The following is a 17280-nucleotide window of genomic DNA, read 5'->3' on the forward strand; positions in this document are numbered from 1 at the left end:
TCACAGTTTCATAACATGGTTATAGCAGAGTTTAGTTCCACTCGAAGGTGTAAGACCAATTTTAAATGCCAGTCCAAGCACTGTCATATTCTAGTGTGTTTTAGCACGTCTTTCTCTCGTCATTGTAAGCCTGGCAGGTTTTCTATTTTTGAGATAAGGAGAACATTATTTGGTGTCTCAGAATGCCATGAAGTTTGATTAACATTGATGCAGTATCCCCAAACTACGTAATTAGCCAACATTTATATTCGTTCCTCTCTTGAATTTGAAATTTTGTCTTTAATTTTGCCTTCTAACAGGGCCACTTAGATAGCCATTGCCAGTTTGAGATCATTTTCAGGGTTGAATGATGTGGGTTACTGTGCGGAGGTGGTATGGCTGTTCAACCCTTTGCCTATCACAATTTGGGAACCACAGTCCTCATCAGAGCACAGGAAGCTGGAGAAGAGCTTCTTTACCTCCAGCTCTTTGCCTCTGAGTTTTGAAAGTCAAATTTCCCTGTGGCAGAGACAGGACAAAAATGATAGATGAAGGACTAGGTGAGTGACAGCACCAGGCTTGAATCCTGACCCGAAGTGGTGACCCAGACCCCAGCCTATGTCCTGAGTACCTCAGGCACCACGGCTGTTGGCTTCCTAGTGTGATTCTTAGTTTCTCCTGTGAGATCTTTTGCACTTTGTCTAATCAATTAAATAATCCTTGGGTCAGTCAGACATTTCTCTGCCTTGAAAGTAGCTGGTGTCAAGATGGTTTGGGCTCAGAGGTACATTCCCCCAGCTCAAGTGAATACATTTAATACAAGGTTCTTGGCTATTCCGATGTTTTTTTTCCTCTACCTTTTCACAAATGAGCTTTCTCCACAGTGCAGAAAGCAAGTCAACTATAGACCTCAAATGTCACGTGATGGAAAAAACATTTCCTGGCCATCTGTGTTCAGATTACTGCGCTGGCAAACAAAGAAATAAATAATGGGATAAATTGTTTAGAGAGCTATTAGGACAATCATGGGATTTTCCTTGTGATAAGGATGAATCTGATTATTACTTACAGCTATCTGAGGGCTAATGCTTCTCATAGGAGCTGACAGCCTGGATCAGTATCGACATCCGTGTGGCTCAGCATCCTGCCCCCGGTGTGTCTGCACAGCTGCATCTGAAATCTCACGCAAGCAGATGGTGAAGAAACCAGCTCCAATGATGACCTCCCCAAGACTGACCTTCCCTGGGTTTCGACCTGCTATGACAGAATATCCCTGGTATCTGTGTAACTGCTGAATCTCTTCCCTAAACATCAATGCTTGGATACCAGAGTGAGTTCTGTTTATTTCCAGGAGCTCTGCACACGTTAGTGATTAGAGATGAAATATTATCTACTACTGTTACAACTGCTTCCATAGGTCTAAAGTGTCAAAGCCGAGACCAGAACCCCCTTGTGTGACCCACCACACGAAGAAAGAATGAAAAGATGTTTTTGCTCCAAAAAATTTGCAATCTGTTTATCAGAGATGTCAGGCAGACGCAAATCAACAGCTTGAGGGACGTCAGAAAACAGGGAGTTTGGTCAGCAGGATCAGCAGCAATTTCCATCTCCCAGGTGCCTTTGTGTTACTGGTTTGTTTGGAGGCACCACTCCTGTACATGGTAGGATCGGAGGGGCTGCTGGTTGGAAGAGCTCTCTTAATTAGTCACAGAATCAAAAGTGGGTTTTTTTTGTGGACCAAGCTTTCGTTTTATTTGTTGTTTTGAACCAAACCATGTTGTTGAAAAGCAAGGTTTGATCTTTGCTCTCACTTTATTAGCATGCACAGTTCCAGCCTGTTGTTATGACCATTACCTGACATTCACATTTGTTGAGCCAGCTGCTGTTTTCTTTGGCTCTTGTTTGCTCTTTTTCTGTTACAGTTGCAATGGAGGTTTTATTGACTTCCCCTTTTCACAGTGCTTGGAGAGAGAGGCAGAGAGAAAGAATTTCTCGACCTAGGAAGTGGATGTAAGCAAACAGTCACCTTAACACACAATATCCAGAGTGCTGAAAACAACCTTTGCTGGTAGGTTTCTTGTTCTCCCCATCAAGCCTTTTGCTTCTGGAAGGGCGCTGTGCTGAGTGTCCTCTTCTGCCCAAAGAGAGTTTATGAATTAGATTTTGAGACCTCACGTGCCTGTTGTTAGTGGTATAATTTTGCATTCACATCTACTTTCAGCAGTTGCAAAATCAGGTTTAAGCTGCAAGGGTCTGTTGTTGCCTCTAACTCACCTCTTGCATAGCACAGACATCTGAATCTCACTCAGTAATTTCTGCATGGACTTGGAAATTCTGCTTCAGCCGGAGCAGACCTTTAAGAATAGTAGCTGGCCATGATTTTAAAAATTCTGGTAATATACAACCCACACAACCCTACACATGTTGTTCCATGACTCACCTTTCCTGTCACCTTTCTATGCCTTATCTTATTTTTAATGTGAAACTATTTAGCATTAGCTTCTAGCTGGAGCTGATTCTCATTATGTCTTTTTTTGGGGGGGAAGGAATTACCTAGAATCTATTAAATAATTTCTTGTCCAGGCTGTGAACAAGGCATCTGTGCACAAAGCACCTTTTAACCTTTTTTGAATAAATGGGGGAAGAGGGGTATGTTTTCCCTCTTGCTGCGAGACATGCTTTCCTGACTTATTTAGATAAATTACGTGTCTAATTTTTTTTCAATTGTAGATAGGATTGGGGGTCTTCGGTGCCTGAATTTTGATTCCAGCATTTCACAACCTCATAAAATACCTGTCTACGGCTGAGCTGACTGTCTCAGCCTATAAATATTCTCTGGAAAAGTACAAACCATTACACATACATCTTTTATAGCCATGAAGAATCAGGGACACCTAGCACTGCAGCTCCCATGCGCTGAACAAAATGGTTATCATCTTGATTAAGGAAGTAATCTCCGTGCTGAATCAGAATTGACTTGAAGAGCTGTGATTTCGAAAGCTGCAGAAAGCCACTCCTGTTTTATTAAAGTTCTGTTAATTGTATATGGAGAAATCAACCTCATCAGTAATATTCTTGCTAGAAGGTAATTGCACGTTTCCATTTTCTTTGACAGATCTGAAGAGACCTGCAGGATCTCTTTTTGCTCCAAGTAGCCTGTGGTTTGACTTAGGACCATAAAAGAACTTCCTCCAAAATGCAGCTTTTCTAGAACATGTGAAGCTAATATATTTGTCAAGTGAATAAATAGTTAATAGCTAAACAGTTCAGTGTTCTGTCAATGTAGGCTTTCAGAAAAGCATTAAACAGTCCAGAAAAAGAAATGAGAAACAAGCAGTCGCAAAGCCTCTTTAGTGCTTTGACTACACCCTGCTAATTTCTGCCCTGACAACCTTTCATGCACAGTTGCCTCTGTTTCCTTTACTGGTCACAGGCAGTCCTGACCCAACCCAGCCCTACCTGCTGGCTGAGGGACAGTGATTTGGTTTCCATTTCCAGGGCACTAATCCAGCAAGGCATTTCTATTGAAAATACTGAGTCTTTGCTTGTGAATCTGAAACAAAGAACCTGGTTACGAGCTCCTGCAAGCCGTCTTGGTGGAAATGCATCATCTTCCTTCAATTTTCAAACTTTTAGGCATTAAAAAATGAGCAGTGGCACAAATTTTTGCAAAAGCGGCTGGATTGTCACGCTATTGCTAGGAGACAAAATGACTTAATTCTCTGACAAACCTTAGAGTGAACACTCGCTTATAGTCCAGGTGTTTATATCTTATTTAGAGTATTAGTGATTTAGAAGGAAATATAGGGAGAAAGGAGAGGGAGAAAAAGAAGGGGAAAGAAAAAGGCAGGTTTTTGTCTGAACCTGACCTTAGAATAGGAGCTGTCTGGATCCTGCAAAGCCCTGATATACCCAAAGGGATATTACTGGATAAATGGAATAAAACTCACTCACTACTTGTGTTTAAGTTTCGTGGGTGCTTTAATGCCATTGAGATGTTTTGCAGCAAGGTCAAAACATTAATAAAACCCCAGTATCTAGCCTTCAGAAAATCATGGAGAACCTGAGCTGACATGAAAAACCCTGTGATACTTCAGATCTGTAAAAGGAGATCTGAGATTTTAATTTCAGCCCTGAATAAAAGCACATCTGCTTGGTTCACCGTTGCATTATTTTTATTTTAAGGAGGAAGTTTCTGATGTAATAAACATAATTACGCTCAAATAAGACTACATAGGAACGAGATGGGAACAGGTGAGTTTCTCGAGGACAGCTGCACCAGAGGGTCATTGTCACTGTCGTGCACCTCCACTAACTTCAATAGGATTGCAGCAGAGCTGGCCTCGAAGAAGCTGCAGGTCGTTTGCAGAGCCAGCACCCCACTGGAGACCTCACCTGCAAAGGACTGAATGGCCCAACTCACACGGTCGACACTCCGATGAGTAGAGATGGGCAGAATCCCTTTTCGAACCCTTCACAAATTAGCTTTCATACCAAAGAGAAATTTCATGCCTGCTGTGCAGCTTTGTGCTTTATTTCCAGAGGAGAAGATGGCTCGGGCTTTATTTTGCCAAATGGGGAAAAGCTTGCAGCAGCTGGGAGCGCCGGAATGACACATGGAAAGGCCAGAGGCGACAAGTCAGCACTGCCGGCTTCCAAACTTTGCTTGCATAGATTTTTGAGGACATCCAAAAGGAAAGATAAAAAGAAATGAGGAACTGAAGCGGGAATTCCCCTCTAACTTTTTCCCTCTCTCCTATCAAAACTTTCACCTGCGTCTTTATTAGGGATACGCTCGGTATACTTTGCGTTTCGCTCCTTGGTGGTACTCGTCTGAATTCCTGTAGGCAGATTCAACAAGTGTCTTAAAGATGCGTGATCATTAAAATTCAGAAAGAACTGGTTATTTCTGTGCAAACTTTGCCAGAAATGTAGCACCCTACAAATTATAATTGCAAACCACCACCATGCATATGCATCTATTAAAAAAAATGGTGATGTGAATGATTTATTAGGTTCTAGGCAGACTCGGTAGCAATTCTGCAGGCGGCGCGAATGAAAAGAGGGAGTTTGTCTTCATGAGGCTACAGGCATTTACAGACTGGAATAACCTCAGCATTTTCTATTTGTTCCCCGAGGCTTGTATAGGAAGGCATTCAGTGTATCGGGAAACCCAAAGGTGTATTTCACAGGAATTAAAGATGACATTCTTAAAAATTTCCTCATGATTACATCTGATCAGCTTATTTGTCTTGGCAAGGATACAGGCTTTTTCAATCCAGGTGCCTCGGTTCACTGAGACACACACCTCGTGTAATTTTTCCTGTACAAACTAGCTGCAAAGTGGGCAATACTGAGAGAGTGTCAAACGTACAAATTAAGTGGGAAAGAGAGAAATAATTGGAATAAACCAAGTCTGGTCTGATCTGCGATATTTCGATATTTGAGTACTAAATGGTGTCGCAGCGGGATGATTCGAAGAGTGGTTTTTTGGGCTTTTGCTAGCTTATGAGCAACACGTTACTGACTCTGACTGAAAATGTCTGTATTTGAGGTGGAAATGATACTGGAAACGAGACTTGAAGGTAGGAGCTGGACATCTCATTTCCATTGTAATCTAAAGAAGCGGCCGTTTCATCCTCATCATGCACATCATGCATAGGCGAGAGGGCAGGATTGCTGATATCTTTGAAGATTTAAAATGTAGTCGTATCCACATGCTTTTAAAATAACGTAGCCTGAATAATCTAAAAGTCATCTGATTTCAATTATCACTTAATATAGGTTAACAAATCCTAGGGAAAACCACATGGCATTTGCTTTTCACTGTAACTCATCTAGAAAATGAATTTCATTTAGCTTTTCCTTAACCGGGTAAAGGGAATAGATCGCATTAACTGCTCTTTTCCTTTAAAAGGTTTATTTGTCCCAGAGCTGAGTAGGGCACAAATGTTTGATTTTAACCCTTTGTTATCCAGACAACTACAGAAAAATACATGAAATCTGAATATTAAAGTTTTGGGAGCCTGGGATTTTAGTAATTTAGTATATATTTACAGAAGTCTTGTTGAATTTCAGATAATAAAGACTGATATAGCCAGAATTTACATAGTTTACTGAAGAAAAAAGCTATTTTCAACAATAATAGGGAGGAATTAATTGTTTTTACTGAAAGGGACAGGGACACTGCCAGCTTCTGCGTTACACTACAGTTTTGGGTATGTTTTTATGTATACAGGGAAACACATGAACACGTACAAATCTTGCACTTTTAGTATTTTTAAGGGCACATATATATCCTGCCAGTAGATTCGAGATAAACAGGGTTACAAGGAATATATGCCATGACTTCCTCTGGAATACTTTTTGGAATTTTACAATTTTGTTAGATTTTTGGTTTGTTATTCTCTTCTTTCTAGGGTACAAGTAATGGATTTTGTCACTGTTCTATCTCTCGTTTCCTTATAAATCCCAGGGAACAGCAAACATTTCTGCCATAATGCAGACCGTAAGTCAAATCCATCCACACTATCAAGAAAAAGCTAGAGAAACCAACAGTCCTAAATGCAGTGGCCTCTCCAGGATCCTCCACACTCTGAGACCTCTCTCTGGATCCCTAACCATTCCTGCCCAGTTAAGAACAGCCATTGTCCACTCTCGTCTACCCAACCTAGCACATGTTTCACAAGCTTTGGAAAGCTTGCTGTGACCTCTATGACCACCAGAGATGACCATGAAGAATGGACCATGGAATATTAAGACACAAGAAAATCTGTGTTTTTCCTATGAAAGGTCTGTTCTTCCCCATCAGAGAGGTCAAGAAAATCTGCTTGTTTGAAAATCCTCCCTCTACTCTGCTCTCATGAGACCCCACCTGCAGTGCTGCGTTCAGCTCTGGGGCCCCCAGAATAAGAAAGACATGGAGCTGCTTGAGCAGATCCAGAGGGCCAAGATCAGGGGGCTGGAGCACCTTTCCTATGAAGGCGTTGTTCAGCCTGGAGAAGAGAAGGCTCCGGGGTGATCTTATTGCAGCTTTTCAGTACTTAAAGGGGGCCTACAGGAAAGCTGGAGAGGGACTTTTTACAAGGGCATGTAGTGATAGGACAAGGGGCAATGGCTTTAAACTGAAAGAGGATAGATTTCAATTATATATAAGGAAGAAATTCTTCACTCTGAGAGTGGTGAGGCACTGGACCAGGTTGCCTAGAGAAGTTGTGGATACCCCATCCCTGGAAGTGTTCAAGGCCAGACTGGATGAGGCTTTGAGCAACCTGGTCTCGTGGAACATGTCCCTGCCCATGTCAGGGGGTTTGGAACTAGATGATCTTTAAGGTCCCTTCCAACTCGAACCATTCTATGATTCTATGTCTAGTGTCCCAACCCAGCTTAAAGCAATACCAGATTTTGTTTCTCATTCCCCTGGCCATGTCCTACCGTGACTGAAGAGATCTCTGCAAGGTCGCAGTGGTGCCTCTGCAGTCAGGCATAGCCATTTATTTTGAAATGCATTAAATTGCATCTGAGATTCCTAATCTTATTTTTTTTGGTTAGAGAGGCATCTTCCTGTCATTGTAACTTTCTACTCAATCTTCATTTTGTGAAGAATTCATTTTGCAGTCTTACTACGTTGGGATATTAAATTCCCATTTACAGTCTATAGGAAGAGACTCTTAAATGCTTCTTAAGTAGATGATTCAGAGTAAGAGCCATTTCATTTGGTTTGACCCAAATCTGGTGTTTATAACTGTGTACACTCTGAGTACACGTCAGGGTTTTCTTCTGTGCTTATAGCAAACTCATCAAATTTGTGGGGAAGTCTTTTTTTATTGTTCTCGGAGAACGAAATATTGTTTTTTCTTTCTCGGTCGCCATGGGAAGGAGCTGAGAAGCAATTTTGGAGCTGACAACTTTTTGTGAGGCTGATCAGGAATACTAATTCAAAACTCTTAAAGTCACATTAAACATCTGATCAAAGTGTTTTGAGTTCCATTATCATGGATTGCTTAAATAGAAGCAGATGGTGTTTTACTGTGTGAAAGCATTGAGATTTCTTTCCTTTCAGTTTTATCTAGGGGGAATACTATTCATATGAATTCTTACGTAATTCCTCAAAAAACCTCTAAAAGAAATAAAAAACTAGCTGGATTCACAGAACTCTTCCTAATGAGGTAACTTGTCCATCTCTGCATCACTCTTTATTGCACCTTCCAAAACAGAATGTGGAAGCCCTTGATTCCCCATCATTAAAACACTAGGACATAAACAGGTTTCATGTGATTTATATCTTTTGGTTCATCAGTATTTCCCTTACAATAAAATTTGAGCAGGAAATCATGATTGTCCTTAAGCATCACTATAGACAGGCCTTAGCTAGGAAAGAAATCCCAGTTAGCATGGTCACACTGAAGTCCTTTCTCTTATAATTTTAATAATAACCTGAAATGATGTTTAAGCTGAATTGTCACATGCAAATGATGGTGGTGCCCCACCCAAAATTAAAGCTCTGCCTATGTAATCAGTTGGCTGTGAAGGGGCCTAAGATCAATGTTTCTGTGTTTTTCTCCTGAAAATCACTATTTTATCAAACAAACGCAGGAGGAACTCCCTCCCCATCAGCTTTGCTTCTGCTTTATTTATTCTTTGCCCCAGAATTGGAACTGAGTAACTTTATAATACAGTCTGCAGGTTTGTGTCTACTTTATTTTATGAAGAAATGTTGTTGTTATGCTCCAGAGTTACAGTGAAGACTAAGAGAAGAGTTTATGCTATTTTCTGCCCAAAGCTGCTCTCTGAGGCAATCCAGAGCAGTTCTGCGTTACAGCAGATCTGAGAGGTGATTGTCCTAACAACGTGATTAAACATGGAACTTCTTTGGGTGAAAAAAAGTGGATTCTCAGGAGACGAATTTATGAATTAAGCAGGCAGGACTGGTTCTGTGAGCCAGGATTTGTCTTGTCTGGTCGAAATCAAAATGAAAACTGAATATATATATATATTTTTTTTTTTTTTCTTTGCTGTATGGAATAATAAGGACTTCAGGAGTGTCAGACTGTTACCATGACTGATGTAAAATGAATCCTGCCTCTCAGCACTCTTCATTTCCATGAATTTTGCATAGGGGTTAAGAAAGATAATGATCTTCATAAAAGCAGCTCCCAGGATCGCTACACAAGGCTGGGCATTTCAGTGCCTGGAATGTGGATGAGGTATCCACTGCCCTGGAGATTGCTTCCAGACCTGCGTTGCTATGATTAGCAAAGGATCTGCTTTTGGTTATCCTGTATAATGGTAGCATGTCACTGGGGTGTATTAGTTTAATATAAATTGTACATGACAGCTTTGCATTTCTGTTCCAAAAAATGCACCCTTTTTCCTGGCTAAAAATCAAAGCATTGCTAAAACTTGTAAATCATTTAAAATTCAGTTTTATTTTGGGGAAAGACGCAGGTTTTTACAGTTTTGGAGAATGAAGAATTCCACCAGGAGCTGGACCCAGGGCAGTTCAGCTTCTCCAACATTACCTGATGTGAGTTGTGGACCCTGGCTTGGAGAAATAACCTTGTGTTTGGACAAAATCTCAGTGAAAACAACAATCTTGATATGGGCTCAATTAAATCCTGTCTAGGAGCTTTGTTGGGTCACATTTAACACTTATTGTGACAAGTAGAAATATTCTTAGCAATGTCAGTGATTTTTAATTATTTTCTGAAACTAGTACTAGTTTGGGATGCCCCTGACCAAGTGTGTATCTACAGCCCAGACACCTGTGTTTCAATGAGCTGCTTAGACCATTCTAGTCAGTGGAGAGAAACAGGTACCTATTGGACATCATTCATCCTATTTTAGTGCAGATGTCTGAGATAAGCCATGTGAATCCAGATGTGCAGCAGCTGGCTCTGAAATATTTGATATTTTGGCTGCTCCACCTTAAAAATTAGAGACAGCTTTAGTTTATTTATAGCAAATCAGTATAATGGGACAAAATCCTTCGATAACTCAATACATAACAATCATCCCGCAATCTTTTCCAATCAAAACTGCGGTTGGTACAAAACACTCATATTCTGAGCTCACTTACTAAATATGGGTTATAAACTCTATGCTACAATTGCATGGAGACCCCACAATCTCTCCCCTCACATCCTGGTTGAATATTACAGCAGCTTTGGTTAACACTTGCTGGTGAGAGCCCCTTCTCCATAAACTCAGTTGCCAACTTTGCAGCAGCTCTGTAGATGCCAGATTTGGGAACTCCTGACGCCACTTCGGGATGTTTGGTGTGGCCAGCTGGCTTTGTTTTAATATCGCCCTTCCTTGGGTGACACTTTGCCAAGAACTTTTTAAATCTCTAAAATGACTAAGGAACCTTTAAGGTAAGAGTAAAATGAGCATCACTTACTTCAATGTAAAATAAGACATCAGTTATTAGATTTAGAGTGATGAATCAAAAGATAAACAAGAATACACCTCACGGTTACCTCTACGCTGGCAATGGGATGTCTGAAAACTAGGTGATGAATGTCTTAAAGATTGAGAAGGTACTGGTCAGCTGGCCTGGTCCAGGCTCGCAGTCCATTACCACAAAAGCTTAAGCATGCTGGGTGGCAAAAAGTGGAATCAGACTTCACAGTGGCTGTGAGCTTCCTTTGTGCTACATTAAACCTTCAGGATTTGGGGATTTTTGACTTCATTGTACCTCCACTGCCTCCAGATGACTGACTTTTGATTGATACTTTGTTTGCCAAGTCCCAGTAACCCATGTTTGCTGGAGACATGCAAAGGGGAGAGTAACCTTTTGGGAAGCTGGATCTTCATGTAATTGCCCATGTAGAGAGGATGGATGAAAATAGCCCAGCTGCAACTGGAGCAGGATGAAGCAGCCAATTCATCTTACAGAAGTGCCAACAAAACATCTGTATTTTACCTCATGGTCAGGGACACAAGCATGTGGTTGGTTTTCCTTGTTTTCTTCCAGATGAGGGTTGAATGTTTTCCTGTGATCTCCTGGGGAGAAGAAAAGGAACACACTTGGCAGTATAAGCCAGCAGCATTTACTAGGCAGGGAAGTGTTGTATTTGGAATTAGTTTGCTCATTTGATATTTTTGACATAGGACTTCTTTGTGGTTTGGCTTCATGAGTTTTTGTCTTCTCTGTTTGTGTTGTACTCAGCAAATTAAAGACCTATTGTCATCAGCCTCGGGAGTTAATGGATTACCTATACCACAGCAGCCTGCGCATTCAGCTGCCAGCTCGGTGCCTGTGCCCGTGGGTGCGGAGGTGACGTCTGTCTCTGTTCAGCCGCCTGTGACACAGCAGGGAGAGGGCTGAGTCACCTCTGTCATCCCGGCTGCTTAAAGCATCTTTGCGTGCCGGGTCATCTGGAGCATTTGGGGGGTCAGCTGGGTTACCTCTGTTCGGCCGCTTCAGTAACCAGAAATATATGTAGGTATATATGTAACATACATATACTGTAGTGAAATCTAAATATAAATTAAATATATGTATATTTCATTAACACTGAAGTTTAACAGAAATATGCCGGGAAATAAGAATTATCAGTCTGCAGGATTTGTCCCTGCATGTGGGAACGTGATAGAGAAACGAGTGGTCCAGCTATGGCAAAAACACCTAGTTATTACAATGAGCAAGCTGAGTACAACTTCTCAACAGCTTTTGGAAAGGTCTATAGTATTTTCATTACCTTGATAAATATCAAGGGTCACTTTTGAGTCTTAAAACAGAGATTGCTTCGACAAAGCTTTTGACTTCAGGCTGACATTTTACCTTACCTCCACAGTAAAGCACGTTTTTAGAGATTAATTCAAACACACTATGCACGTCGCAAGGTTAATTTCAAATTCAGTTGGGCTGATCTCTTGCACGTCTGTGAGTTTCTAATGACGTTAACGTTTGTATTTTTTAAAGCCAGAGCTACTAAAGATTCACCTTGCCCTCACCTTCACTACTTCTTGGAAATATCTAGGGATGAGTTAATACAGAGCCTCAAAAGGGGTTTAAAAAATTCTTTTCAGCCCTCAGCGGGTAATGAAATACAGGTAAAACAGAGGGACGGCTCTGCCATCTTTTCAGTGTGGGATGGCGATGTGTTGGCTGTTTTGGTCCCATCCTGAAATGCCTGGTCCTCCTCTGAAGCCCTGTGGAGCTTATGCCAGGACCAGACTCCTCATGGGTCATCCTATATCTCGCCTTGGGCAGGTCTAGGCTAGAATGAGCATCCATGCACCAAAGACAAGCAGACAACTGCTCCAGCATGAGCATTTGTGGTCCCATAGAAGCTTGGATCAAGCAGACTTGCACTCCAACTTTACTTGCTAGATAATGCACTTTTTTGGCCATAATGAGCTGGCGGATAAACCTTTCCTTTCCTGTCATAAGTCCTCATCCAAGCACCTCAAAAGCTGAGTAAATACTAATTTGCAGAGAAAGAAATTGAAATAAAGAAGTATAAAGTGTCTTCCCTGGGAGAGCAGAAGCCACAGTTCAGTCTGGGGAGGAAGACCTATAAAAGCATCATTCATGTCTCAAGTCTATTGAAATCCCACCTTGAGCCATTAACTAGAGCCTAAATAAAGTGTAAGTTTCGGGCTGACTTTCTGCGAAAGAATAAATTTTACTTGGAATGAGTCAGTGGTAGCGATACGAGTAGAAAACACGTCCCTGGAGTGCTGGTTGTACCCACCAGACACAGCTCTCTTGCAGGGCCTCGTCCTCGCTGTGCTTCATAAGCAGTGGGACTGGCACATGAGCTGAATCTCTATTCAGAAAATGGGGTCTAAAATGAACTGGAGTGCCTCGAAGACTTTTACTTCAAAATATTTTCTTTCAAGTGAGTTTATAGGGAAAGGAGGCATTAGGGAAGACGTTGGGGAAAATGTATCTTTGGTTAAGGTAATAAGTTAAGCAGCAGTTTAAAGAGGGGGAAAAATGAGACACCGAGGAGAGTGGTAAGAGGAATGCAAATCCATGAGGGAACAATTAATAAAGCATCAAAATTACATTTACAAGTATTCTACTTAGCTTAGTGCCACTTGAGCACTAATATGTTAATGCAGTAGGCTATTTATAGTGCAATAAATCACTTCACCCCTGAAACTCCAAGTTTACATTTGTGTATTTTGAAGGCTGTGGTGTGTTACCAAATTTAAAGGTGCTGACAGAGCAATCAGTGCTTTGTGGAGCAAATCACACTGAGACTTTGTGTCAAAACAACATCATCCTGAGGGAGCTAGAGAAGTAAATATGTGCAGCCAAAGGTTCATTCCCCATTTGAGATCTGCCATACACCCTGTAAGTAGAACAGCTTGTACTCCTAAAGATGCCACAATGCTCTTTAACAATGCTCTTTAATCTATAGGACTCAGAGCATCTGCTTAAGAGACAGTTCACCCCAAAACCATGTGTGGAGCACCCAGGGCTGTCTCTGAGGCATCTGCTGAAGGTGAGGACAGGGCTGCTGTTGGACGTACACGTCTCTTCCCTCCTCCTGTGGAAAACCACGCAAAGCCCAGCCATCCTCTGGATCTGTGCATCCTTTCCCCCAGGCGACTGGTCCACCCTCTTGGAAGGGGATGAAAGCCCTCAAGCAGTGAGGCTGCTTCTCTGCTGGGTTTGGCCCCAAATCACCCTCTTCCCCTGAAGATCAGTAGAGAGAGTTGAGTTTAATGAATGAAAAAGTGTGGGAGTTTCAGGAGAGGAAGGCTGAAAACTCAGCAAATCAGGCAAAGAGTTAATGCAATCTTTATTTCTGAGCATGCAGGCATCTGCCTGCGGCACCTGAACAGCCGCAGAAATTGTTTTCAGAAATTAAACATAACCAAGCCCAATGCGCTGGGTAAATACTCTGACTCATACAGAGCTGAACTACAGGAAACCTGAATGGTGACTGTCGCAGTGTTAGGACAAAATAACTTCTCAAATAGATGATGCGTGTGACAGTTAGATGTGCTCATCTAATTGCAATAACCGACAGAGAGGAGAATAAGTCATTACGAAGGATTTGCATTAGCGCGCACGTTTGATGGTATTTATCGGTTCCAGGACTGGTGATGATGGAGGTGGAAGCCTCCCAGATGCTGAGAGAGCTGCTAACAGCACTGTGCATTTTAAATTTTTCCTGTCATAGCTGCAAAACCATCTAACCCCACATGCTCTGCTTTAACTTATGTAGACCCTTACCCACAGGAGCTTTCGCAGCATTCGGAGTCAGGTGCAACGTGGATGGCTATCGCCTCCTTGCAGCTGAAGCCCCACAAATATAGATGGGACTTTACATTGACCTGTTGGCCAGCCTGCCAGGGTAGATCAGGCTCCTTGGTCACAGCATCACCTTGGAGTCACCTTGAAAAGACCTATTTCAGCCATGTGCTTGTGTAGGGTCAGCGCAATTTCACACCCATGTACGTGAGATCAGAGTCAGTCTTCCTACATGATAAGTTACGTCTCTGCCTTCTACAAAAATGACTTTGTTACAATCTCTGACATTTAGTTGGGTGCTTTTTATTTGGAGAAACTGGGTTTTGAAAGTTTACAAAGGCTCTCTTGGGAGCAGAAAATCAATACTGTTGTTAATACTGAGTTACAGTCATTTGCTGCCATTAACGCGTGTCAACGCTATTGGCAGTGTCAGCTCAATTAATTTTGCTGCCAACCACAGCAACAATATGGTAATAAAATCAGTCATATCTACGAAAGTTCCTCTTTTTCAAACAGGTGGGACTTTCAAAGCATTTTAATGTTGGCTCAATATGGCTCTCACCAATTTCCCTGGGAGAGCCTGGCATTGCTTTCTTTGAGGCTTTTGAAGAGTGAGGAGATGTTGTCATTGATTCAGGGAAAGCAGAAAGACCTTTGAGAAAACCCTTCAAAATGGACCCTTTTAATCACAAAAGCCTTCATCTAGATCAAGCTGGTCAATAGGAAATATGAGCCCCTTTTCCTTCCAGAGGACACCATCACAGAATCACAGAATGGTTTGGGTTGGAAGGGACCTTTAAAGGTCATCTAGTCCAACCATGTGAAAGCCTTGTGACATTTTCTTTTTTTTTTTTTTTTTCTGGAGAGGTGAGATGCTTCTGGTGGGGTGGATGGGAGAGGGAGTTCTCTCCATCACACTGTGGGATAGTGTGGCCCCTGACATTTTGGTGATAACGCGAGGGACAAATGGTGGCTGGAGAAGTTGAGTAATGTAGGGACCCTTTGGGAAGGGATACAGCACTGTGTGGAGGCCGCTCTGCCGTCTCTTCTTTGCCAGAGCCAAGGATGTGCATCTGCAGAGCCCTTGCTTACCTACAGTGAAGATGATCAGCCTCAGTATGCCCAGCATCACTACGGAAATGAATACAGGATTAGCCCAAATAGCCTTTCTTTACTGCAGAAACCTCTTTATTCAGTGTCATTCATCCTAACTTAGTTCACGCACCAAATCAACACTGACAGACCTGTGATAGTTTGATGTGCGGGGGGGGGGGGTGGGGGGGGGCTGTTCTAGTGGCAGGAGATGGGATTTGCTCCCTGTGCCACCAGATCTGAGTCCCATCCCCCTCGGGGGGGGGTTGAGCCAAATCGACGCCTCTGCGAATTGCTCTATTTAAGTTGGGACAAAGGGACGGGAAAAGGTCTTTTGCCCAGGAACGAGGAGAGGGGCGGAGGGCGCTGCCCTCGCTCCCGGCTCCCGGCCGGGCGGCTGCCCGGGCCCGGGCTGGCGCCATGTGCTCAAGATGGCGCCGGGGGAGCCGCATGGGGGACTCGGGAAGCACCTCGCTCCCGGGGTGCCCGCCGGGCCGAGCTCCCCCAGAGAGGATTAAGATTTAAGAGAAAAGAACCACGACCAGGTCAGTCAAGATGGAGCAGGAGGAGGGGCACTGGGGCTGAAGTTTTCCCTTGCAAATCAGTGTGAAGATGGCAGGCGACCCCCCTGCAGCCAGGGTGTACTCGGCGGAGCAGAGACCCACTCGTGGCCCGTGGAGAAACCCACGTCGGGGAAGAGATGCCTGAGCCCAGGAGAGGTCGTGGAGCAGGGGATGCACGACGAGGTGCTGTTAATAATGGGCATGGAATGCACGACGAGGTCGTGGAGGCACCTGGAGTCCGTGGGACGACCCACGCCGACGCGAGTGGCAGCAGCTCCCTAAGAGGCCGAGACTGGTAAAGCCCGAACTGGTGCGATCCATGGGGAAGGACTGCAATCCTGTGGGCAGGACTTACGCTGGAAAAGTTTGGGGATTTTTTCCTCGTGAGTAGGGGATCCACTGAATCAAGGGAAAAATGGTGTAAGGACTCCTCCTCCTTTGAGAAAGGAGCGGCAGTAACAACATGACCTGCACTCCCCCATTCCCTGTCCCCCTGTGCCGCTGGGGGGGAGGTAGAGCCAGGAACTAAAGGAAAGGGGGGTGGGGAGGTTGTTGTGTTTAAAATCTGACCTTGTTTTCTCTTTCTCCTCTCAAGTAACCGGTTTTGTTCCCTTTTGTCTCTTGTTAAGTAACTGTTAATAAATTGTTTTGTTTCAAGAAAAAAGCATGAGTCATGTTTTGCCCGGGACCATGGTTGGTGGGTGCTCCCTCTTGGTTCTTGTCTCGACCCTTGTCTCGACCCTCAGTCCAAAAACCATGACAAGAGCATATAGATTTTAGCTTTCTATTGGTTTACACTTAGTGCTCTATAAATAGAGCTATGTTACTTTTCAGATTGCTCACGCAACCCCCCTCCCTCCAGACAGCATGTCCTCTTTGGACATAACCATGTCACGATTGGTCCCTGAGAGTCACCTAACGAGGCTCGGTTTTGCACGCAAAGTCAAGAGAATCATCATTACTCAACACGCTCTTGCTACCCGATAGCAGATAAATAGGTCTGCTGGGAAAAGGCGTCTGTGGATGAATAGCTAAGAAAATCTAATAGCAACAGTAAAAGGCTTCAGAGGCTGATCCTGCTGTCTATCATCAGTTATCTTGGAAATATTTACCATGGCTCTTCTTCCTTACTCAAAACAAACACACTGATTTTAATGCAGTGATCACTGCTTTTTATTCTATATGCACTGGGGAAAAAAAATCAGCTGGCCTATACATTTTAAAACTGAAAATCAGTATTTTCCCCTTAGTCTTGAAAGCAAAGAAGGAGCTGTCAAATCATGTGGCGATCTCAAAAGCAGAGAAATTCTTCCCTTACGGCTGAATTTCTTGTGATTCAGATTCAAGCGAGGCAGCTTAGCTCTCTAACCTCTCTTCGCCAGGTCTGTAGATTAGAACGGTGCAGGAGTGCTTTGGGTCTTTTATGTCTAA

This window comes from Tauraco erythrolophus, chromosome 4, assembly GCF_009769465.1.
Source record: "Tauraco erythrolophus isolate bTauEry1 chromosome 4, bTauEry1.pri, whole genome shotgun sequence".
Taxonomy (NCBI): Eukaryota; Metazoa; Chordata; class Aves; order Musophagiformes; family Musophagidae; genus Tauraco; species Tauraco erythrolophus.